This window comes from Mus pahari, chromosome 16 (genome assembly GCF_900095145.1).
Source record: "Mus pahari chromosome 16, PAHARI_EIJ_v1.1, whole genome shotgun sequence".
NCBI classification, from domain to species: domain Eukaryota; kingdom Metazoa; phylum Chordata; class Mammalia; order Rodentia; family Muridae; genus Mus; species Mus pahari.
This window is the reverse complement of record NC_034605.1, coordinates 28,514,600-28,541,277: the sequence shown is the minus strand read 5'-3', so window position 1 is coordinate 28,541,277 and position 26,678 is coordinate 28,514,600. Positions and strand designations below refer to the sequence as shown.

General features: G+C 45.6%; 1 protein-coding gene across 1 annotated transcript in view; it reads right to left on the bottom strand.

Annotated features, from left to right (window-relative positions):
* Ripor2 (RHO family interacting cell polarization regulator 2) overlaps positions 1-21,429 on the bottom strand; it is a 113,248-nt gene extending 91,819 nt beyond the window's left edge. The window contains exons 1-2 of the mRNA XM_021215317.1: positions 21,281-21,429; positions 20,571-20,572 (exon numbers count right to left, since the gene is read on the bottom strand). The gene's annotated coding sequence lies outside the window, so the exon portion shown is untranslated. The remainder of the gene's footprint in view (positions 1-20,570; positions 20,573-21,280) is intronic.
* Positions 21,430-26,678: the final 5,249 nt, after the last annotated feature.

Here is a 26,678-nt window from a genome sequence, read left to right as displayed (position 1 = left end):
ACACACACACACACACACACACACACACACACACACACACACACACACACACACCAGAAGCCAGGTATCTCAGACCAAAGCAAAGCGCTACAGCAGGTATCTCCCTCCACCCCACTGTCTCTGCTGAGATCTCCAGAGTCCCCATTCTGAAAGGGGTGGATTTCTCCTTATTCCTACTTTCTTTTGTGGTGTATTTACTGGTGATAAGAATAATTCTTATCTTCTCTAAACTTCTCTGAGCAGAGCATTCCTATCCACCAAGGGTGTTCTTGTGACTTGACCCAGGGAAATAATGAAGCACAGATCTGTTCCGTTCACGGAGACAGGGGTACTATGGGAACCTCCTCACTAGGAGACAGTTGCGTTTCCTCATGCTGGCAGAAAGGAATGGTTCCTGAAGCAATTTGCTTTATGGTCCACTTTAGGATAAGTGATCTACCCCCCACAGTTTCTGAGACTCTACTTCTCTTAACACGAAGGAATCTAGACTACACTCATTCCTATGATATTGCACCCAGATCTGTATGTAGGTTGTGCCAATGCTATATTGGTAAAACAAAGCGAACCAAACAAACTCCATCCATTTATAATAAGACTTGTGCCTTCAACTCCAGGCTTCACGTTCAAAGTAGGAGCCTTGTCACGGATACCGTCACCACTTAGCACTGTCACGCTGTCATGGGTGTCTCTCTCATCTCAGATGGAGAACTCCGAATTCATGAATATGTTCTCCACTCACGTGGAAACAGAAGAAGCTCAAATGAGAGAAATGTGGGCTGACTGCATGCCTGGATTGAGCATCAGTGCTTTTAGAACAGGACTGTCTTAAAATGTTGAATTCTGCTTTGAAGGAGCCAAGTGACCTCAATAGGCAGCGAGAGAGTGACATGCAAAATCCCTTAAGTAAAAATTTATTGACTTAAAAAAGAAAAGAATGGTTCCTTAGAACACAGTTCAGCCCACCCCCCTCACATCATTCCTCATTAAGAATACTCACAAATAAAAATGGCAGCTACTATCAGTGGACCGTCGGGTGAGGACAGTATCAGGTAGTGGGCTAGGAAGGCTGCTGCAGCCACCCGACCTGCTTGGTCCGGTGGTCCTGGAGATGAGTAAGTGAGGTGTGCCATAGGAAAGAGGAAGTGCTCTGGGTGCTATGGGAACGGCTTTATTTTTGGTAGCACGAAACTGTGTTTTAACTTCAGCAGCACCGACAAGTTTCCCTTTCCGAAACAGTAAGGCTGTGTCATTCTCCTTCTGGAGAATTTTTGAGCCGATGTTTGGCTAACAGAATCAGCCCAGTGAGCCTGGTGGAGATTGATAAATACGCCGTTCATCAGAAGAAACAAGGAAAGCATCCAAGCTTGATTTGATTTCCCAATTTAGAACTCCAGCTCTGTAACTCAGAGCTCAGCATGTGCCTTGAGGAATGCCCAGCATTGCCAAATGAAGCTGATGTTCTCATTGGGATCTATTAGATCTATTAGATCTGTGCTTAATTTCTCTGTGTATCTTGTGCCTAGGACACTGGTGACTTCAGGCTTCTACTCCTGGCTTTCGTTGACAGTTCCTGGAGAGGTGATCAGATCTAGCCTGAGATCTAGGCTTCCTTCCTAACTGGGATGCCTCATGTCCATGAGAGAAGCAGAGTTCAGGACCTCATGTTGAAGGCCTATCTCTAATCACGTGACCCTCCCTTAGAGCCATTCAGCCGTCCCAGTGCTTGGCTGTGGGGTAGCTTGAAATGCTGTTGGTTTTGAGATTTTTACTTTAGTTGAGATAGGTTCTCACTCAAGTAGTCCAAGTTGACCTTGAATTTCCAATATTCCCAAACCTGACCTTGAACTTCTGATCCTCCTGCTTCTGTCTCCTGAGTGCTAGAACTACGGGCATGGGCCATCATGCACATTTTATGCAGTGCTGGGGTTTGAACGCAGGGCTTCGTGAATGCTAGGCAAGAATACTAGCTAGGCAAGCCACAATCCCGGGTCTGACACTGTTTTGTTTTGTTTTGTTTTGTTTTGTTTTATTGAGACAGGGTTTCCCTGACTGTCTTGGCACTCAATTTATAGACTAGGCTGGCCTTGAACTCAGAGATCCTCCTGCCTCTGTCTTCTGAGTGCTGGGATTAAAGGTGTGTGCGCACCATGCCTGTCTTTGGTTCGGAGACTCTCCTTTATCACACAACCTCCTGAGGCATCAGGGGTGTGGTTTCAGAAGCCTTCCCAGATGGTCCCCACCTTGCTGTCACCCTCACAGGCAGGAGGCAGTCCTTAGAAGGATTTGAAGTTGAGAGACTTTAGTTTTGTCTCCATGCTGCTGAGGAGGAACTTGGCCAATCTGGGCCTCTATGTCTCATCTGTCATATGAAGGGTTGGATAGCCAGGTCACCGCACTTCCTGTTGTTTTGCTCAGGCCAATCCATTGCCTAGAAATTCTTAACTGATTCTTTGTCTAATCACATTTCCTCCTACTATTGAAGTTTATCTCTAAAATCGCCCCTGGTTTCGAAAGCCCTGTTCCAGCCATGATGGAAACATGACACTAGTTCTTTTTTTTGTTTGTTTGTTTGTTTTAAATAGGAGCTCTGTCCCCTGAACACAGATCCATGCATATCCCTGCCTTCTGGGAGAGCTGGTTAGCACCCTTCTCACTATCAATAAGCTGTGTGTCAGGAGCTATGCTTTGTGGCACGGACAGTGTAATAAGCTTCGTATTGGTATTAACGTGTCTAAGAAGAAGGGAAGCCACTCAGCTCAGCGAGGAAGGTGAGTGTGTGCTTCTCCTCTGGCTTCTGCCACCTTCCCCTGAAGAGGCCCCACCCCCACCCCACCCCCAAGCCAGCATTTATGGGCACTGGAGCAGCTCCAGTGGAAGTGTCATCAGTATTGGGACTGCAGGGAGTCAGACCTCCCATGCACGTCTGGTGCCTCTGATAAGGTCCTCATAGAAGCAGACACGCAGGCATTTCCTTCCCATTGTCACATGCATTTGCTATTGCAATGGGAACATTCTTGGTCAACCGCTGTTGTCATTGTAGTATGTCCCAGAAACAAGTTGCTCAGAGGTACAGAAACCAGGCCAATGAGTTGAGGCCAATGACCCTAAGCCTAAGCCCCATCTACAGGTCTAGCTTCTGCGCTGAGTGATTAGAAGGCTTCAGAGGCACAAACAACTGGATGCTCAGAGCTGATGGGGAAGAAAATGTGCTTCAAGTACAAAAATTTCCTCTTCAGAAACTTTACATCACATTTCTTATACATGATTATTCCATAAAACCTTGAGGTCTTTTTCTGTAAATATAATAATCTTGCATTATATAGCATAATCTCGACCAATATTCTATCCTTCTCTACTTTCTAAGAGAATGCTTTAACATTTAAAAAAACAAACAAACAACGTAATGGTCCCAAGATCATTCAACCATTTTATGCTTTATCATAATACTGAAGCCAAGCATGAGAGGTAGGTGCACACAGTACACAAGAGGGCACGGCAGGTGGATTTCCATAAATTTAAAGTCACACTGGAGTTTCCACCTAGCCAGAGCTATCTCAAAAATAAACAAATAGACAGGAAGTACGGAGGTGGCTCAGTGAGTAAATGCTTGCTATGCAAATGTGAGGGAGTGAACTTGGATTCCAGCACGTGTAAAATCTAGATGCGGCAGCACACCCCTGTGGGTCCTGGGACTCACTGGCCAGCTAGGCTATCTGAACCACTGAGCTACAGGTTCAGTGAGAGCCTGTGTTTTAAAAATAAGGAGAGGAAGAGAGGAAGAAAGTTATTAACCTCTGGCCTTCACATGTGCATGGTCTGGAGAGAACATGCATGCACACATGCACACATACATGCACGCACGCATGCATGCACACACACGCACACACATTGAGGCTGTTGCAGAACTTGAAAGAGTTTTGGTCAACCTCAAGGGTTCTCAGATCTCATTTTCGGAACCAGCAAAGGAGACTGACAAGGATTTCGGCAGTATGTTAAAAATCGACAATTCTTTTCAGTTCTGAATCCCAAGAGGTACAAAGTGAAGACTATACTTTTAATTGAAAAGAGTTAGGACACAACAAAATGGGTATAAAAGACTGCAAAATGCAGGTACAAGTGGTTGGAAACTATTGGTATCTGTAAGCAGAGTGCTAAGAATTAGGCAGGCAGGCACTTTTGTTTCTAAGGTTGGAGATAAACTTTTACTTCTTAATGGAGCCCTCAGAGGCTCAGTGAAAAGAACCCCATCAACTCCCCCAAGGTGATGCATTTAGTGCTCCCAGGGGGATGCTGTTAGTCCCAGGCTTTCAGTTAGGCCACTTCCTGTTTAGTCTCCTTCCTCTCGCTCCTCTCTCTGCCCTGGGGCTCACCGTGAATGGCCTCCTTCAAGGTATGAATCCCAGACTCTTCCTCATAAGGTCATCTTGGGCTGGCTGTGTCCCTTTATAAAGAGTAACCTCCTCCCACCCCGGTGGAGAATGGCCTCTATCTACTTCCCCTATAATTCGGTTGCTGGTTCCTAAACACCTGTACCCTCCCTACCTCTGGGATCCATGTCTTTAGTAAATGAAACTTCTGATTATTGCAAATGTTGGTTTTCCTGGTGGATACTCATTAAGAAGTACTGAGGTTCACTTTCCCATGAGAATCAGGCATAGACAAGGGATGGGGGGCTTGAGGGGGGCAGACAGAGGGAGCCTCAGTAGGCTCCTCTCTATGGGTACCCCTGTGTTTTAGGCCACTTTGAGGTACTTCTAGCTCTCTCGAGCTGTGCTTGAGTAGCGAGGCACTAGTCATGGGCTGGCTAGGTGTACTTGTTCCAAGAGCATGAGGACCGAAGTTCAGTCTGAGGAACCCTTGTAAAGCAGCACAGAGTGGTGGGGCACCCTGCCGTGCATCTGCTCAGGATGCTCAGACAGGCATATCCTGGGGCCAGCCTCCCCAGTGCTTCGGAGGCCTGAGGAACGTCAAGACTATGCTAGTGGCTGGTGAGACACCATTTGTCCACAGCCATGGCAGTCAGGTTGAGTGTGGCTAACATAGACCCTTAACCACTGGCACAGAGCAGCCTAGGTTGGTGGAGCTCAGAGCACAATGCCTGGAATCAGCTGAAAGAGATTTCGGAGAACTATGTGAAATATACATAGATAAGAAAAGCTAAAGAGAAAACAGGACCGATAGATGGGATTTGCCTGTTAGCCATGTATTTCAACTGATACACAGCTCTCCCCCCCCCCACCCCCATTCTGTGGGTTATTTGACTAGTAGGAAGAATAACCAGTTAATCCAGTCCCTCAAGCCTCTCCAGGGGAAGGCTGGCTCCAAGAGATTAGGGACCAAAATGATTGCTGAGTGACCTTCTCTGAGTACTTTGCATCCGAGATCAATTTAAAAAACAACAACAACAACAACAACAACAAAAAATACACTTGTTACTTTAAAAAGAGAACTCTTTAAGATCTCTTTTCTAATCTTTCATATTTTAACTATTTCTCACTCAGGTGGCCCTTCACTGTAAATGGACGTTCCTCTTCTTTTTTCACTTCAAGTCAGGGCTGTTGTTCTTGTAATCTTGTTTAATCCCTTATCCAGCTTGGCAGAGTTCTCCCCAAAGGCCATGTCCCTTCTAATTCCTGAATTTGAGCTCTTTAACTGCCAGAGGTGGATTTTTGGAGGAATGATAGGGACAGGGGCCTAATGATGAGACCCTTACCTCTAGTGGCTAATCTTCCTGTCTTCATGGATTTTACTTAGAAGTGTGATTTCCATTTGGCCGCCTGGTAGTTAAGTGAGTTGTTACTACTCCAGCACAGCTCGAGAGAGCTAGAAGTACCTCAAAAAATGGCTTAAGACACAGGGGTACTCATAGAGAGGAGACTACTGGGGCTACCTCTGCCCCCTTCAAGCGCCCCATCCCTCATCTATGCCTCCATTCTCATAGGAAAGTGAACCTCTGAACCCAGATGTCTGCTCTTGTCCTGGAGGATTGGAACCATTAGGAATCCTAACTAGCTCCACGATCGAGCATCTCTTTCCTTCCTAAGTCCCTTTCACAGCTCGCACCTCTCCCAGCTAACACACAATGTGATGCAAAATCAGGATGCTGGATATCAGATCCGTCCCAAGGGCTCTGCACAGCTTCACTTTGCAGAGGTTCAGGTGGAAATCTATCCCCTTTGGAGACTTCTTTGTTTAGCAGTGGGAGCGAGGAGGCCCTGGTCCAGTTCCCCTCTTCCCTTCCCTTCATTGCTCACACACAAGTCCCTGGTGGCTTCGCATAGGAGCTGTGACAACGGGACGGACGGAACATCGTTGCCCTCCATAATTAGCCAGGCAAAGGAGAGAGCTGTACTATCAGAGTGATGACAGCGATCTCAGCTCATAAATTATTCACACAGCTGAAGTGCAATGCCTGTCACGTTCAAAATAGGTCATTCATGCTTGAGCTGTTAGAGCTGAAAATTTCACAGCAACGGTAATAAAGCCAAGGGCATTGGTTTAAGCAAATCTCCAAAGAAAGTGACTTCTGTCAGCAATGTAGCAAGCATCTCCTACTGAACCCAGCTATTTTCATTAGGCAGTAGGGAGAGGCCGAGAAACAGCTGTCTCCTGGCAGGGCCGAAGCTGGGGATGGCTGGAAGGCTCTATTTCAGTCTCTTCTTTTGTAGACTCTGTTCCAAAGAGCCTCAAGAGGCTACTTGAGAAAGATAAATGTGAACACCTGCTCGGGTTTGCTCCCTGCACACACAGATGATGCTCAACCAAAATTAAGAGTCAGCCCTTGGCAGGTTCTAAATAGTCAACCTCTCAGCCTTGGGGGCCGAATTTACAGAGGAATTCAACTCCCACAGCTGAAGGCCTGGTGTCCTGGACGTTCAGATCTGATTCTCAGACATATGGGCCTCTTCCTGAACCAGAATGCACTGGCCTTGTGTCCCGCAATAGATACATTATTCAACTCAAGTGCTTGGTGATGGAAAAATACTGGACTGTCTATTTCAGAATTTGGGAGAGTTCCTGGTATGGTAATAAGTTCTTTTAATTTTTTTTTTTCTTCTAGGCTACAAAGAGAAAGGGGGCTATAGCTCAGTGATAAAGTACTTGCCTAGAGATCTCCTTAAGGTCCTCAACTTGATCCCTAGCACCGAAAAAGTAACATGCTCCAATACAAAGCCCTGCTGCAAAGGGCCGTCTTACAGAAAGATTACAATAAAGAGAAGCAATTGAAAACAGCATGTGGGGTTTGAGCTGAAACAAGACTGAATAAGCTGACTGCTGCCTCTTGACTGTTTAATGGATGTGTGGCTTAGGGAAGAGAAAAAGGGGAGTTCAAGAACAGGGAGAGGCCCCTGTTTCCTTCTTTGAGGTGGAATAAATCAATAAACCCTGTAGGTCTCCTCCAGCAGAGAGCCTGTGAGGTACAGCCTTGGACCCAAAAGGCTGAAGGGCAAGCACTAGAACTGGGTATGTAGAGCATCAAAGACAGAGTGTTCAGAGGCAGTTTGCATACACACTTCTACAATTATCAAGTGTATGACACACAGCACCCAGTGATACAAAGCTCTCATGTCTGCAGGTGAGAACTCCTAGACCTGCACAAGGTATTCTAGCCCTTTCTCCCCCACCTTTCCCTGCCCCTCCCTGGAGAGTTCCCAACAGTTAGTATTGCATTGCTGAACTCCTGGTCTTGTGGAACAGTCTATAGAGATTTCTATAGCTTCAATTCCCACAAACTAGGGCTACATCTATGGATAATCTTTATGTATATTTATGCTGCTTTACAGTCAACATTTCAACAGACATTTCTTGAGTCTCCACTATTTTGAGTACATAGAGGACTTCCCAAAGCCATCCCAATTTCTTTAAGGTTGACTGTCCATACCTGATTCCGGTCTCCTCAGCCCACGCTGGCTCCCCTAGCCCAGACCAGTTCTCTCAACAGTCACCATCATCTCAAGAAACAAAGAACAATGTCACCCTTCAAGATATTCAAGCCCAACTTGGTCTCATTCTTGCCTACTCATCCCACGCCACATATCCCTGGCTCAAGCACAGTAGGGTCCCTTAGAGTTCCTACCAGCTGTCATTTGGATTCCTCTAATGGTGCTCCAATTAGTTGCTTGCCTTTGTATTCTACTTTTGTGGGTCCGAGCCTGTGTGTTCCAGGTCCCAGGCTGACCCAGAACTCATAATGTAGCCAAGGATGACCTTGAAGTTCTGATTCTCTGGTTTTTATCACCTGATTGCTAGCATTATAGACATGTATTACCATGCTATGTTTACCAAACTCAGGGCTTCTAGCATGCTAAGCCGGCACTCCACCAACTGAGGTACATGCTGAGCCCTTCTTTACTGTCAAGGGAATGGCCAGAATGCTAGAAGGTAGGTAATATGGCATCATCCAGCTGAGCACTGGCCAATGAGCCCTGTTTCATACAAAGTAAAAACCCGAGTCTACACATACTCTATAGGGCTCTACAAGTGGTGAAGTTCCCCAAGCCCCAAGTTCTTGGATCTCATCTACCACTCTCTGCCATTCCCACTGTGCTGCAGACACAGTGGCCTCTTTGCTATTCCTGGAACACTCTCCCTTTAGACATCCACAGGACCAGACTTTGACTTCCTTTAAGCTTCAGGCATTTGTCAGCCAATCCCTCCTGGGCGGCCATGCCTGATCCTTCCCATCCTGCACCTCATTTGTCAACAACACATCTCTCCCCCAACACGGGGCATTTCTGCATCTTTTCCTGTCTGTGTGTCCCCTCTCTAAACACTGTGTGACTTCATCAGACCTGGGACTTTAGAGACTTTGTAGTCACTGCTGGATCCCAGGAGCCAGAATAGAACTGAGCCTAGCATGTGGCAGGCTTCCAGTGACAGTCTTGCAATGGTGGAAAATAGTTTATAAGTTCTTCGGGAGACCACATCTGCCATGGGTGGCATTTCTCTCAGGAGCTTCCATGAGGGCTAATCACAAAACATTTATGCAGAGATCCTGTTCCCAATTAGGTAGGAATTCATAGAAAGAATTCCATTCTCCAAAGCTTGCACATGCCAAAGTTCTGGCAAGAGCAAAGTTATGCTAAAGAGAAACACTTGTGTCCCACCCTTCAGCCATTAGGCTGTTGAAAAGATGGGTCTCAGGAATCCCACACTGAGGGAAGGGAAGGGAAGGGCTGAAGCCTTGACCTCAGCTACAGGAGGCACTTGCCTCCCAGGAAGAGATTCTACACAGTTCTGACAATTTATGAAACTACTTTGCACAACAGACAGCATTAGAGACAAGATGGGGCAGTGCTGGGCTGGATCAGCCCTTGACCAGGGCTGATAAAAAGCTTATACTCCTATTTAATCAGAAACCCCATGTCTGTGCCCCTGAAGACAGACTTGAGGGCCCCTGGGCCTCTTTGTTCCCGCTCCCAATGTGGCTATATTGAATCAATATTGTTTCTCTGCTTTTTGCGCTTCCTTGTCTCTGTAAGTATTGAGGATTGATGGCCATGACTAGCTTGGTGGGGTAGGCTGCCAGACCCAAGACTTTGATCCTAAAACTTCAGTAACACTGGGAAGAATGATATTGTTCTAAAATTGTGTTGGTTAGAGTCCACCTTGATTAGGGCTAATTCCCTAGAATCAAATTTGTCTTTTGTGAAAATTTGGTTCTCTTATGTTAGAGTTATGAGGTTCAAGAGAAAGGCTGCACAGAATTTTGAACTAACTTTCCAAATACTGATAAATGTATATACATATATGTCTATATATGTACACATAAATAGTTGTGGTAGAACTTGCATAACATAACATTTAGCGTCTCAGTCCAGAAGGGAAGACCACTTGATGGTCTTTCAGAAGTCCAGAGTTGGGGTTCCAGTAGATATGCTGGGCAGCTTACAACTGCCTGTAACTCCAACTCCAGGGGACCTGACACCCTCTGCTAGCTTCCTGAGGCATGTACACACATAATTAGCAATTTTCAATGCATAGTTCAGTATGCTTGTTTCCAGTGTCCTGCATCCAATCTCCAGAGCTCATTTGCTTTGCAAAACCAAAATTGTAAGCCTTTTAAGCAATATTATTCACTTTTATCTTTTATATCTTTTAATATATATCTTGTATCTTTTAATAATTCACTTTCTATCCCAGCCCTAGGAACTATTGACTTATTGTTTCAATGGACTTAATGACTGTAAATTCATCATGTAAATGGAATCATGTGACATTTACGTTTGTTGAGATTGATTTACTTTCCATAATATAATATCCTTAAGATTTATGCACACTGGGCTCCATTCTTTTTGAAGACCAGCTAATATCCCATTGTCTGTGCACACTACACCTATATCTCTCCATTTTCCCTCAATGGGTACTTGAGCTACTTAGTAACCTTTGGGCATCATGAATGACATGGTTATTCATGAGTGCAAATGCACAAACATCTCAAGACCCCGCTTTCAATTCCTGTATATGCAGAAGTGGGGTACCCAGATCATATGGTCACTCCATTCCTAACGTTCTGAAGAGCTCTTACTCTGTTGCCCACAGCTGTGGTACCACTTGGATCACTTGGACTCCCACCAACAGCGCACAAGAGAGTTTCCTGTCTTTTTAGTAGCAGCGTTTTCTTTCCCTGTAGCCTGTGCGAACTGCCCAAAGATGCTTAATAGAACTAGACATTCCTGATCCTTCCAGCACTTAGCAACAGGGCGCCTGTAACTCTCTCTCTATGCGTGTGTGTGCTTACGTTAGCTTTCTCTTGTCATGTCTATTTTGCAAAGGCGTCTTCATTCTCAAATTAACATGCACGTGAGCAGACACGCACGGTTCTGCCTCACAGAATGGGGGTAGTGGAAGAGAACTGGTACTCTGTGGGGATGATAAAGACGGGGCCAACTCCGTGTAATCCTTTAACAGAAAGATATTGTGGGTTCAGTCTTATTTCTTTGGAAGATGTTGCATGAGATCCAGCACCCTGCTCCTTGGTCAACTGGGGCATCTCAGTGTGGGAAAGCTCAGAGGAAGACAGCCTGGAGTTGTTCCTGCACATCAGCCATTTGCCATGAGGAGGTCCCAGGGACCTGTGAACCCAGAGTCAAGGGGAGAGAGAAATCTAAGGAGCAATCAGGAAAAACCCTCAGCCCCTCATACGTGTTATCTCCTTCCAGCTAGTTTATCGCTGGCATGGGAGAATAGAGCACTGGTCCTCTTGTGTTCCTTCTCTTTCACAATATTGGCTTCTCTTTCCTCCCCTATCCAGAACAGTCTGTATTGAAGTACTAACTTTTAAAAGTCGCCTTTCCAAGTGGTATTAAAAAGCAGCCCAATATGATGACACGTGTTCCCTCTAAGAGAAAATAAAACTAAGCCCAGCGGATAAATCCTCCTCACATGGGAACCTCCTAGAGAGAAGGCACAGATGTAAAACCAGTGCTACAGAAAAAAAGGTCCTTAAGAAACTCAGTGACCCAAAGAGAGGCAGAATGACTTGAAAGGGGCTGGGGGGGGGGGTCAGTTCAGCTCTTTAGAGGACTTGCTGCTCTTTCAGAAGACCAGGGTAGCTCTCACCATCCATTTTGGGCTGCTCACAACCACCTTTAACTCCAGTTCCAGGAAATCCAGTACCTCCTGGCCTCCGAGGGCACCCGCACGCACTGTGTACATATAGTCTTCCCGACAAATACACATAAATAAAAGATAAGTATAAAATGACTTTGAAATTAATGGCCTACATAGACCAGAGACCAGCAGGCTTTTTCTCTACAGAATAAGTTAGTAAATATTTTAGGCATTGTGAATTGGAGAGGTTAAAAATGAGAAAATGATCCAGAAACCACACACACTGATAAAGAAAACAGCAGTTCACATAGTTCTTACTGACAAATCGAAAATATGGTAGTAAGATTTTCTAGTAATACCGTTCTCCTAAGACAAGAATAGAATTCTTTGGGCTAATGTTTTGCTTATTTGAGTTCAAGACGGGTGACTCTTGTCATCACATCAGCTATAGATGTTAATCTGTGAAAGCCATTCCCATCTTGCAGAAGCAGAAGCCGGCAATAGGCTACCTTTGGCCTGAAGGCTATGGCTTATCAACCCCTGGCCAGACCAAGAGCACTGCAGAAATCCACTGACTCACTGTGAGTAGTCCTGACGACTCATTGTTTTTTTTTATGAGTGTGTGTGTATAAATGCACGTACAAGTACTTGTGTGTGTGTGTGTGTGTATGTGCAGAGACCAGATGTCAGTGTTGGATGTTTTCCTCTACCTTCATTTTTAGATAATCTATCCCTCAACCTGGCAATTACCAAATTGTCAAGGCTGGGTGGGCAATGAACCCTAGGGATGCCTCTGCCTCTGCTCCCCTAGTGTTGGGATTCTAAGCATGAAGCACTGTACCTGGGCTTTGTATATGTGTTCTAGGGATCAAAACTCAGGTTGTGGTGCTTGCAAGGGGAGCACTAGAGCCATCATCTTCCCACCCCTCATTGGCTCTTTCCTGTCCTATACAGTTCAATTCACACTGTCTTTCTACACGAAGAAGATCAATCTCATAGCCTGTTGTTCTGGTCAGACTGGTGGGTGATGCTTTGTAAACCTCTGTTGGTTAGTTCCCACTTAGAGGGAAAAAAAAATAATAATATATGTTTTAAATGTGCACCAACTTTGTATAAGAAGTGTTTTGAATAAATATGTAAGTTTGGCCTTTCTCAAATTACTTTTGTAAAAGCACTTAGTTGAGTGGTGACGGGTGAGGCAGTCATTGTGATGTCAACCAAAGAAATAGTTACCAAGGAAATAGGTCCAAACACTGTTAAGAATACTGTTAAAGATGGGATTCCTCACTGTTGGTGTTTCTGAAGGAAATTAGGGCCTCTGTCCAGTAGTGGAATGTTGGGGTACACTGTGGGAAGTTGTGTCTCTGTCTTTCTTCATCTACCTAAGGTATTCTCTGATTAGCTTTAATAAAAATCTGATGGGTAGGAAATGGAAGGTGGGACTTCCTGGGAGGGAGAAAAAACTCTGGGAAGAAGAAAGAAGATGGCTTTTCAAGAGGAGACATAAGAAGAGCTGATGTGCCTATGGGCCTGGAATGTACAGCTAGCGATGACTGGAGGGAGCTAGGTGGCTGGGTCAACTTAGATTAGCTAGTTGAGAGTCTACCCAGCTAAGGCCTAAGCTTTGAAATTGTAAAAGTTTTCTGTGTGGTTATTTGAGGAACTAACTGGATAAGGAGTAATTGCTGCTGTATTAATTCTTAAGGTTAATTAATATATACAGGATATTAATAATCTGTTTACAGTGCTGTCACAGTATACATTGCTTTGGACAAGGAAAAGCATTTTCAAAGGGAGGCCAGATGAATGAAAGCAAGAGAAAAATAGCGAAGCAATCACAAACTTATTCTGTGCTAAGTATTGGGTTATTCTGAGTCCTACTTCAGCCACATGGTGAAACCCTGATAGCAGCCAGGCTTCAGCGTTTGAGGCCGAGGGGACCCTGTAGTCCCAGGAAGCGTCTGAGGGCAGCAGTCTCTATGGCTCTGCTCACATCAGACCACGGCCCCCACTAAGCCAGATCTTAGTGATTTGTGACAAATGCCAAGAGTGGAAGAGGGGGACTGAACAGACTTAGTATGCTGGAATAGCTGAGAATATCAGAGAGATAATGAGAAACTTCTAGGTAGGAAGCCCTTAAGGAGCTGAGTTTTCCTACACATTCTTTCTTTTAACATAGACAAAATTTTTTGATAGATAAACATCAACATGACCATCGTCACTATCATTATTATTTCTAGTACTACCACCATAATCATTAATACTACCATTACCACCACCACCACCACCACCACCACCACCACTACCATCATGGCTAACAGCTGTCATCATCCTTACTACTGCTACCATTATGACTATCACCACTATCATTATTACCACCACCACCATGTTATCACTCTCATCATAATCATTATCACCAACATACCGTCTATCACTGTAATTATCATGACTACCATTATCAACAGTACCACCACCACCACCATTACCATCAGTACCACCATGATCACCATAATGACTACAACCATTAAATATCATCACCACCATCATCACTAGAACCACCACCACCTTCCGTTTCACTCTCATCGTAACCCCACTAACGTCATGGCCACCACTATCACCAGCACCAACATCATGGCTCCATCACCATCATGGTCACCTCCATCAGTGCCATCAGCACCACTGTCCCCACCAGGACACTGTCCCATTGTTGTCACTGCTGTCCTCATCATCACCAAGTAATGATGTCACTATCATCACCATCATTAAAGTCAGCATCATTACCACTGACGTCAGTATTGTCATCATTCACACAGGGAGCAGCTTACTGCTGCCTTACTTGAATTTTAAGGCTGAGTGCTAAAAAGTCCACAGTCTAAGGACAGCCGTGGCATCAGACTCTCTGTGTGCACGGTACTTTCTGCAGCACTATGTCTGCAAAAAGTGCCTCCTCTCAAAGCCATTTGCTGATGCGTGCATGATGTCACACACACTCAGAATAGCAGTGTTTTTGTTTGTTTGTTTGTTTGTTTTTAAGAAACATTTTGTGCTTTATGATTAAACAAACTAGGCATAGTTAACTCTAGAAATCATACCACTCAATAGATACATGGACTTGAGTAAATAGCTTTTATCAAAGAGGAAGAAAAGGCTAGATTCACAATTTATTTCAACATCTTAGTCATAATAACTACTTAACTAATAACTACTACTTTCTCTTTTTCTTTCCCTCCCTCCCTCCCTCCCTCCTTCTCTCCTTCCCTCCCTCCTCTCTCCCTCCTCCCTCCTTCCCTCCCTCCTTTGTCCTTTCTTGTCTGTAGTGGGTACGTCCAGAAGTTTAGTTTTCAAGACAAGTTGTGTAAATAAATGCTCAAATATATCTTCCAGTCTTCCTAAAATGTTCAGACTTTTCTGACTGTTCACAAAATATTAAAATAAACATCTGGCATGCCCAACTTATACTATCAACCCCCTTTTAGCATCGGCAGATAGAAATAGGTCACTGTGAGGTCACTGGAGGCCATAAATCAGAGGGTGGACCGGTGGCTGCTCTGGCCTGCATAGCTTTAGTTCAGTGTGCTATTTTGGTCTATGCCCCTGAAGTGACACCATCTTGCTGGCACCAGGCAAAGAAAGCTTCCTAGACATCCATGGGAAGGGAGTGTTCACTGATCCAAGGCCGAGGTCACACAGGCAGGAATAACTGTGGGGAGGTCTGTGTCTGCTCCAGACCCTGAGAGAGAGCAGGGAAATGATTTCCATCCAAACTGTTTATCCAGGAACCCAGGCTGGAAACAAACGGATCCAAAGAGTCTTGGCAAACGGTGAAAGCAGAGAGTAACCAATTCTTCTCACTCCGTCAAACTAGGCCAGCCCCTTCCTGCCTGCTTTCCAATCCCATGTGAGTCCACTTGAGAATCCCAGATATTTTTGAGAAAGATCAAATACAGCTAAGTAACAATTATCGTATGTTTTTATATGAAAGGAAATGTAGAATATCATAGAGCAACACCCCTCCCCCACCAGCACTTTCTTCCAAGGCTTGTGTTCTGTTTCCTTTACTTTTTTCTGTGAAGTTTCAACCAGTCTGAGCTTCCTGGATTTATTGCTTTTATATATAATCTTAATTTAGTCTTCCATCCTTCCTTCCATCTTTCCTTCCTTCCTTCCTTCCTTCCTTCCTTCCTTCCTTTCTTCTTTCCATCCTTCCTACCTCTTCCTCCCTCCTGTCATGCTTTAATTTTGCAAGGGGCAAATGTAATTCACAAAACATCTTGGCTCATATCATCATCATCATCGTCAATTTTATATCTCAACCTCAGTTTTCCCTCCCTCCTCTCCTCTCAGTCCCTGCTCCCACCTCCCCTTTGCCACTATTCCCCACTCCTCCTCCATTTCTCTTGCCCTCTTGGATATCAACTGAACACGGCATATCATGTAGCAGTAAGACTAGGCACCTCCCCTCGTAGTAAGGCTGGATAAGACCATCCAGTATGAGGAAAAGGGTCCCAAAAGTCAGGAAAGGAGTCAAAGACATCCCCTTGTCCCACTGTTAGGAGTCCTACAAGAAGATCAAGCCACACAATTGTAACATACGTGCAGGGGGTCTAGGTCAGTCCTATGCATGCTCCCTGGTTGGTGGTTCAGTCTCTGTGAGCCCCTGTGAGCCCAGGCTGGCTGATTCTGCGGGTTTTCTTGTTGTGTCCATGAGCCTTCTAGCTCCTACAACCCTTTCTCCCCCATCTTCTGCAGGATTCTCCGAGCTCTGCTTAATATGTGACTGTGGGTCTCTGCATCTGTTTCCATCAGGTGCTGGACGAAGCCTCTCCGATGGCTAACAGGGTAGGCACTATGAGTATTGCAGAAGAGCACTAGGAATCACTTCAGTAACTTTTTTTTTTCTGGGCATCTTTGGTTCTATCCTAGGTTTTTGGGCTATCCAGTCTCTGAGTCCTAACCCTCCAGGTAGTGTTAGGGGAAACATGTAGTTTTATAAACAGTCTACATAGAGAGGCAGAGCTTGACTAGCATCCTAATTAACAATTTCTTGATAGATTTTGAGAGCCTTTTGCTCTGAGGTAAAGTTTCCTTTGGAAAGGAAAGCACACAGACCAACTTTCTTTTGTTTTTCTTTTTACTGTTTATTTTAACTATATGGGTATTTTGTCTACACACCACATGTGTGCCTGCCTGAAGAGGGTGTCAAAACCTCCGGTACTGGAGTTACAGATGGTTGTGAGCCATCATATCGGTGCTGGGAATTGAACCTGGGTTCTTTGCAAGAACTGCAAGAGCTCCTAACCCCTGGGCCATCTCTCCAGCCTGTCCTGGGGAAAGATGGTACTTATTTTTTTAAAAATGAGTGAATTTGTTCCAAACACCTGCTAGTCTCTTAAGTCTTAAGCACTAGAGGCATCCAGTTCCTCTCCATATAGAAACCTTTCCCCCCTTAATTTGTGTATTCACTTTACATTCCGATCGAAGCCCCCATCCCTTCTCACACAGCCCCTCCCACAGCCCCTCCCACTTTCCTCCTCTGAGAAGGGGGAGGTACCTCTTGGGTACCACCCTACCCTGGCACAAGGATACACCTAGAAGCCTTCTTTGAGGAGACCGAAGAAGCTCCTCCAGGATATGAGAGTGTGTGCCCCTGCTACCATGTGGTCTACCAGCTCTGGGAACAGAGAGCGGGCAAAACTTTTACAGTTGGATGAGGTCTTGAAGTGAAATCTTCAGAGCTATGGGAACATAAGAGCCCGAGCGATATTTTGCACACACATTGTGAACTCGTGGGGTTTTACTGTCCCAATCATCGCACTGGACTGCAGCCACTGAGCAGTTCTTAAAATGGAAGCAGCCAGGCTGGGGCTTCTAAACCAGGAGGCAACCAACGACTGCTAAGGTGCAATTTCCGTGCTAACAGGCTGACTGGCCGCCACCTGAGAACTGAGTCTTCCTGCAGGATTGGCGTTCTCTTCTCTGAAAGATGACCCATACAGTGGTGTCCAGCAATGCCTAGCAATGAGATGGATGCATGTCCTTTAATCTGATAAGCGTGAAACCACAAAAAGAAAAACAGCCGATAGTGCCAGCAGTTGGCTTTTCAATTTTTCAATGCCTTGATAATCAAATCACCCACTTTTCTAAGAAAAGTTCATGGCTGCTTGATAGTAACTGTTTTCCAATGACACAATGAGGTTGTGGATATCTAGAAAGCATGCTTAAGGCTGTGGGTATGAGTGGGGGGGGTGGGGAGGGGAGGAGGGAGGGAGGGAAGAGAGGAAGGGAGGTCAGGGGAGGGAGGAAGGGAGAGGGAGAAAAGGAGGAAGAATTAAGACTGTTATGTGTAGGTAAACATGCTCGCTCGCTCTCTCTGAAAATAACAACGGAGTGGTACCGCATGCTTCTTAGCTCTGTGAACCTTAACATTTTCTTTAACCACAGAGAACAAACAGGATCTCGGAGAGGCGGTGAGCGAACCCCTTGTAAGCACTACTTGCTTTCTTTTCCTTTCTAGATCTTTCCACATCTGTACAAAACCTGTGAGAGGGGGAAGATGTTTCCTTTAAAAAAAAAAAGAGTGTCAGCTGTAAAGAAACAGGGTTGTCCTAACAACAAGCTTCCCGAGTGGTTCCCTTCTGTGTGTGGGGAGAGACGCTCTGTGTGGGGACTGCACTGCTTTCTCCAGCAGGTCAGAGAGCAGAAAGCCCAGGGAAACCTGGGTGGTCATGCACTCCGGGTGAAAACGTCCCGATGGTGAGGTCAGGCAGGGAGCCGGGGGTTTTTTCAGAAATGATGTCTCAGCCAAGAGAGCCAAAGTGGGGGATGAGGGAGCGTGGAGGGATTCGTGTGAGCAAAGTACAGTACATCCAAACGGGTGAAAATAAAACCCATCATCTTCTATGCTAGCTGAAATAATTCAACAGCAAAATAGAAACAAAACAAAGCACAGAGACTGTATCACTCTTGTGCTTTCAATACAGGATGAGGCTCAGAGAGGATCAATGACCTGCCCATGTTCCTGCAACTATACATGGCAGGGGAAAACAGACTCCCCATTCTATGACATGAGTGTCTGTTTGCAAGCACAGCAGTAAGTACATTACTGTTCACGGAGTACTAGTCTAAGAACTCCCCTGGAATAGGATTTAATCTGCACACAGTCCCAGGAGGTTTGTGCTCCATTTCCCAAGTGAGTAAATTTGAGGACAAGGGGTTAGACAATCTGTTTGAGGTCACAAAGCGGATTAATGGGCAAAACCCAGGCAGAGCCTACACAGCCCTTCTTAAAGTGAGATACCACTTAAAAAAACCAGGTCCCACATGAACTAGCAGCGAGCCATGACTGGGAAAACCAATGAAAGCATACTGATTGGTGTTCTCGAAGGATTCGTTCTACTCTCTAAGGAGTAAGTAAAACAATATGCCCCACGGAAGAACAAGACAAATAGGACCCTTCAACGAAGCTAAGCTATACAGCCAAATGGATGCTGCAATCTCACGTTGCCATTGAGGAAACAGAAGTTATGTTGCCAAACTTGTGCAAGACAGAACTAGAATTCAAGTCTAAAGCCACTCTGAAATGACACCGGTCACTGAGGATAAAACAATGGCGTTGAGGGGGATCAGTGGTTAAGAGCACAGGCTGATATTCTAAAGGACCTGGGTTTGATTCCCCGCACCGACTGACATCTCACAAATGTCTGTTAAGCCCATCCCAGGGGATCAGACATTCTCTTCTGGTCTCCACAGATGTCAGGCATGTGGCACACAGATGTAGATGCAGACAAACAACTGGTACATGTAAAACAATAATTTAAATCAATGACCTTGATAGCTATGGGTGCTCAGCAGAAAGGTCTGCCGGATGGGGGAGCCTTGCTTTGTGATCCTTCCTTTCAGGATGGTCCCATGCCTGAGCCAGGCTTGTGCACTGACCTGTAGATGGCGCTCATCAGCACCGGACCCAGATACAAAGACTGGACACTTTAAGAATCTCACCCCTGGAGGGAAAAGTGGCTGCAAAGTAGGAGGTTATCCAAAGTAGGTGAATCTTTCTAGTTGTAATTGTTAACCTGGTTTTTAAGTAAGTAACCAGGAGGGAGAATCAAAGAACAGAGCCCAAGCCCAAGACTTCAAAACACCCGCAGTTCTCAGTGCCTATCAGTCAAGCAAAGCAGATGGAAACTTTAGTCACCAGCAGGAAAACTCAACAGGAATCCCTCACACCGATAGACATTGTGATAAAAACCCCAAACATGATTTTATCTCATTTTTGTTTTTACTTATTTTTTTTTTTTCTAACAAGGTAACACTATGTAGCTCAAGCTGGCCTTGAACTCTGCACCTTTGCCTCCCAAGTGCTGCCTGGCCCGAGTTATTATTGTACGATGTCATTTACATTTTCTATGGACACAGTGTCTCTCGTAGCTTAGGCTGGCCTCAATGCACTATACTGCGTAGCCGAGGATGCCCTTGACTCCCGATCCCGCCCCCCCCCCCCGCCTCCACACGCCAGTGCTGGGATTACAAGGACGTGTCACCGTGCCACAGTCATAAACTCTGATTTTAAATATTTCTGTGGCTAAAACTAAGTAAGTGCAGATAGCAAGCATAACCTAGAGGGCTGGAGCCCAGGACTTCTCAGTACACACACTTGATTCTTACCTGGTAGAACTTGTAAGATTTAGGAGGCAGGGTACACCCCCACACTCCCAGTATCCCTTTTACACTTCTTAACAGACTTTTTAAAAAAAAAAAAGCCCAAACAAGGTATTTTAAGAAAAATCTGAGGTTCCCCCAGTCCCAATTCCCATCCATTTAGGCAATTCCAAATTCCAGAAAGGTTTTTGCCTATGGCCCATCTGGTTGCAGCATTAGAATAAGACATCTGAGCCGGGTGTGGTGGCACACGCCTTTAATCCCAGCACTTGGGAGGCCGAGGCAGGCTGATTTCTGAGTTGCTACACAGAGAAACCTTGTCTCAAAAAAAACAAACAAACAAACAAAAAGAATAAGACATCTGGAGGTACTTCCTACCTGTTTAAAACACTAAGCCTAACTGTACGGTTAACTGAAGATCTGTGAATCAAGATGGAGAGCTAAGCAATGCCAGAGGGCGTCGGGTGTGCCCAGGATTCAACCCCCACCCCCCATACACACACAAAGAAAAGAAAAAAAAAATGAAGAACCCAGTAACAAATGAATGTGACAGAACAAAGGGAGGGGGGGGCAGCCAAATAGAAGGAGGGAGAGAAGGAGGGAAGGGAGGGAGGGAGGGAGGAGAAGGATCTAGGAAGAGAAGGAAGGGGGTGAGAGGTGGGAGGAGAGGAGGGCTGGCTGGTCACCAGGAGAAGCCCTCTGGCCCCATTCATTCAGTTCCTACCCCAGGGCCTGGCACGCACAAAGTGCTGTGACAGCCTTCTCTTTGGATGTCATCAAAGAGCACACATATGAGGGACAAAGTATAAAAATCTCAGTTCTCTTTTTCTGGCCTAAAGCAGATCTCTACTTAGCTATAATCCTTTAAAGACAAAGCCTTTGGAACAATTGTTCAACTGCAGTGTCCTTGCCTTGCCTTGCGCCCCATTACGACCGCCTTGCTCCGAACAATCGTCTTCTCCGGTTCAACAATCCGGTTCAACAATCCTTAAGTCCTTCGTACAAAGCACTTGAAAGGTCCCCACACTAGAGTAGAGCAGCCTGGCTCCTGCCAGAGAGATGGGTTTACCTTCACCAAAAATGTCATCCTCTTCATCTTCCAGAAGGTCCTCAGGGTCAAGGAACTGCATTGTGGGAAGATGGGGAGCTGGAGGTACTCACAACCGAGGACGCACGCACGGGAGCCACCTTAGCTCTGAGCAGCCACACTGCCTGGGAGGCGATTTCCTTCCCCACAGTGGATTGCCCAAGCCCTGGGGAGGGCAGCTTCCGCATCTGCCGTGAAGAAAGCAGCTTCATTCATATGAAAAGCCTTCTGAAACTTTTTGCAGTGTGAACTCCAGGTGAGGTAATTCTCACCACGGAGAAGAAGAAAGACTTGTTCGGAAGGGGATGCAGATCCAGTTGGATTCCAGCATAGATATCACTCGGGCAGTTTGATAAGTTCTATTTCAAAGCACCAACTTTCATATTTCTCTGAGAGGACGGTGGGCTCTTAGCTTTCGCGCTTATGAATCTCAACACAATGGGTAGTGTTGAAAGAGAGAGGCTCACATTTCTCATATCTTGCTTTTGCTTCAATGACAGCTTATCTGAAAGGAAAGCAAGCCTTGCGCGACACCAAAGCCTGCATTTGGAAGACATGAGTTTTTTTTTGTTTCCCTCAGCAGCAGTTGCGTTTTTTTCTCTTTTGTAAACTTTTTGCATTTGAGGGCAACTTTAGAGTAACACTTTAAGCAACTGTAGTACTCACCTGGACTTTTCCTAGTTCTAACAAACCCACCCACATCAGTGATAATCTGTCTGTGTCAAGCAATGTCCATTGCATAACATTTACTCATTCTGATACTTTAGGACTTTCATCAGTAAAGAGGAAGAAGGGGGGAAAAAAAAGACAAAGAAAATGTAGCTTATAAAAACCAAACCAAACCAAACCAAACAAAAAACCACCAACCCAGCAGTCCCTCCTAAAGGGAGGAGTTAAAGCCCAGCTTTCACGTGACCACCAGGGGTTTGCACCACCACCCAGAACTACCCAACAGATTCCACCAGTGTGTGATAGATGGATACTACACCCCCATCTGGGGCTTTTCTAGAGTCAGAAGATGCAAATGAAGGTATCAGTTGAGGAGCTGTGGTTCGCCCCCAGTGTTTATTTTTAGAGTCTTGTTTACTGTGTGTTTTTGAAGACCCCCAGTGTTACCTTCACGCCGAGAGCCTGTTCCTTCCTTCGGTAACTGCCTTGGAATTATGCCAGTTGTTTCCCATGGGGAATCTTGATAGTAGGGTGAGGCAAGTCAAGCAGTTAACCCAGGGGTCAAGAGGATGGACCAGCAGCACGCTCGAGGGTCTATCTATGGACCAGTTCCTATGGGGAGGTTCCCCTCAAAGTACTGAGTCCTGCTGGGATCACCGGTCATCTCAACCAGGGCCGAGACCGCCCTTCAGGGAGAGCCTGGAAATGCTGTGTGCTGGGATTGAGCAATGGCTGGGGATCATTTATGGTACATGGGTCTTGACCCTTAGGGCAGGAAGCTTCCTGCAAATGGACAGGAACTGCCGATAAGGGCAGAAGGAACTGCCTTGTTCCCAAAGCCAGTAGTGTTCACTCGAAAAACAGCAAGAGGCCGATAGCTTGCCCTAGATCTCCGTTGCTTCTGGCCACCCACCTCCTTACCCCAGTTCCTATGAAAATGCTATTTCTGGTGAGTTAGTAGCATAAGCTGAGTGAATGAGGTCCAGATGTCAGAACCTGCCTGTGGTTTAGAGTTCTATCTTGCGCAGTTGAGACAGAAGAGAGGATGGGAGCCACCGCCCTGTGTTCATAGCCTCGTCAAGTGTGTCCCACCGACCACCAACCCGTGGGCTGGATGAAAAGGAGAGAGGGAGCTGCACACCAGCGTTCATCTCCCAGCTTCCTGACTGCAGACACGGTGTGACCAGCTGCCTCGGTTTCCATTGCTGTGCTTGCCAGCCACGATGGATGAGACCCTAAAACCCTTTAGCCAAATAACCTGCCTTCTTTCCTTCTTTCCTTCTTTCCTTCTTTCCTTCTTTCCTTCTTTCCTTCTTTCCTTCCTTCCTTCCTTCCTTCCTTCCTTCCTTCCTTCCTTCCTTCCTTTTGCCAGGTGTTCGGTCACAACCATCTGCGTCAACATAACCTTTTCAGGTCTGTTTCCCTACCTTTGAATAAGTGAAACTGTGTCCTTGCAGAACCAGGCACTGGAGTCTTCATGTGACCTTACTTGGGAATATGGCCTCTGATGAATCTACGTGCTGAAGATGAGCACACATCACAATGCAGTAGAGGATCCCGAGCTCATTATCATAATGGAACAGGGATCCTTAATCCAATATGAACAGGTCTCTTATAAAATGAGGGCATTTAAAGAGAGACATGGGAAGAGAACACCACTTGAGGACAAAGGCAGATATCTATGAACAATACCATAGACTGCCAATAAAGCACGAGAAGTTAGCGAAGAGGCATGAGTGGGCTTTCTCTCTTATCCCTTAGAAGGAGCCATTTCTAAGGACACTTGACCTCTGGTTTCCAGGCTCTAGAACTATGTAGCAGTATCACCGTTGTAACCCACCTAGATCATGGTATTCCATTATGACAGGCCCAGCAAACAACTGCGCTCACGCGTTTGGCTTGCTTTGAGGATTAAATAGACTAATTTAACGAAATCAGGACCACGCAAGTTGTAGTGGTTTGAATACAAATGACCCCAATAGGCCCATGGGGAGTGGCACTATTAGGAGGTGTGACCTTGATGGAGTAGGTGTGAATTTGTGGGAGGAAGTGTGTCACTGGGGTGGCCTTTGAGGTCTCAGAAGCCCAAGCCAGGCCTAGTGTGTCTGTCTCTTCCTGCTGCCTGCCAATCCAGATGGGGAACTCTCAGCTACCTCTCCAGCACCACATCTGCCTGCAGGCCACCTTGCTTGGCTCCGTGAGGATGACGGACTGAGGAATCTCTGAACTGTAAGCCAGCTCCAGTTAAAAGTTTTCTTTTAGAAGTGTTGCTGGGATCCTGCTGTGGCCTCTTCACAGAAATAAAACTCTAAGACGACAGTGCACAGTAAGTTTCTGTTCTAACCATCCCATCTAAAAGCCCCATGGGGCATCTTCGAGCACATTTCAAAGACCCTATGGGGATGGAGAATGCGCCTTCACTGTGCTGTGGTGGTTTTGGTAAGAAGGCTCCCATCAGCTCATCTATTTGAATGCTCAGGGCGCAGCATTGTTTGAAAGGATTAGAGGGCAGGCTTTGAAGTTTCAAAAGCCTAGGCCAGGCCCAGTGTCTCTCTCTTCCTGCTGCCTGTAGATCTTGATACAGAACTCTCAGCTACCTCTCCAGCACCGTGTCTACCTGCATGCCCCCATGCTTCCTGCCATGATGATAATGGAGTAAACCCCTGAAACTGTAAGCCAGCCCCGAGGAAATGCTTTCTTTTATAAGAGTTGCCGTGGGCATGGTGTCTCTTCACAGCAACAGAACAGTGACTAAGACACATGTCCTATATAAAGTCTCAGTAACCCTCGGTTCTCAGATCAGTTATTGCTGCCATAATAGAATGTGTATCAGACAGAGACAAGGACAGAAATAGTGTGACGGAGGAAACTTCCATTCTGGCTCTCACAGTTCAAGAGGATACAGTTCATCCCAGAGGAGGACGGAAGCCATGGTTGGGAATGGCTTATATTTGTGGCAGCTGAGTATGATGTACCAGCAGGGAGAGAGTGTTGTATCAGCTGTGAGGAAGCCGAGGGAACAGCTGGTATGTATCTCATACCCGGTCTCACTGATCCACTTCTTCCACTGAAGACACACTTCCTAAAGGTCTCACAATCCCCCCCAAATGGTATTACCAGATGGAGACCAACCACTCAAACACATGAGCCCATGGGAGATATTTTATATACAAATCATCCCTCCTCTAGTCTCCTTCGCTCCAATTGAGATGTCTTAAAAATAGCTAACAGGATCAGGACAGACGCCACGAAGACTCTCTTGAATGCAGAGATAGAGAAAACGTAGCCTTTTGTCTCCAAATTTTACAATCGCCAGAGAAAGAAGCTGTGCATGTTTGATGGTTAGGTGAGGAGAAAAGTTAATGGAATTAGAGAATGCATTTATATGTAAGAATTTCATGAATATTATACAAACTAAGAAATCTTATACAACACAAATAGTATGATTGAATTTATATTAAAAAAAAATCCCCAAGTGGGAAAAATGGAAAAAAGAGCATGTGTAAAGACGGGTGGTGGCGGCACACGCCTTTAATCCTAGCACTTGGGAGGCAGAGGCAGGTGGATTTCTGAGTTTGAGGCCAGCCTGGTCTACAGAGTGAGTTCCTGGACAGCCAGGGCTATGCAGAGAAACCCTGTTTCAAAAAAGCCAAAAACCAAAAACAACAACAACAAAAAAAACCCCAAAAAAACCAAAAAAAAAAAAAACCCCAAAACCCCACAAAAAACGTGTAAGTAATAGCCAACAAATATATAATGCTGCATATAGTTGTAAACTTATTGGTTTACTGAATTTTTACACCAAGTCTATATACAGGTATAAGTATTATCTGCAATTTAAGGTCCAAAGAGTAAAGTGGCTTGCCCAAATCTTGAGTCTGCTAAATGGTAGAGAGGCTGACATTTGACCCAGGCCTCAGAGTCCACATCCTTCAATACTACACCATGCTATCCAGAATATCTGTAAGGAATAAGGGTAACGGGCTTTGTTTTCAGCTCCCCAATTGCAAGTCTTAGCTTGCATGGCTTCCTCTACCCAGAAGGCCCCTCTTGTCTGGTGTCCCAACTTGGAAAATGTCTACTCATCTTTGGAGCTTAGTTCAAGAGCTATCTCTTTCGTGAACCCTGAATTAGTTACTTTCTTTTTCCCATTGCTGTGACCAAATACCAGATAAAAGGCAATGTCAGAGAGGGGAGGCATATCTGGGTTCATGGTTTGTGAGTTATAGCTCATCATGGCAGGGAGGGTATGGTGGTCACTGGCCACATGGCAGCAGGAGTACGAGGCAGCTGCTTGTTCACATCTCAGTGGACCAGGAAGTAGAGAGGAAGGGACAGGGAAATGGGAAGGAGAGGGATACAGGATAAGCGCTTGTTTCTGTTGAACACTCAACAAAAGTAACCCTAAGGGAGGAAGGATCATTATGCACGCAGGCCATCATCTCCAGGAGGAGCAGAGAGAGAATGAGGGCATGCATGCTTGCTTTTGCTCAGGCTCCTCTCCACCTGTACACAGTCCAAGACCCAAACCCAAGAAATAGCACCACCGATTGCAAGCTTGTACAACCGCTCTGGAAATCAGTCTGGCGGTTCCTCAGAAAATTGGACATAGCACTACCGGAGGACCCAACAATACCTCTTCTGGGCATATACCCAGAAGATCTTCCAACTGGTAATAAGGACACATGCTCCACTATGTTCATAGCAGCCT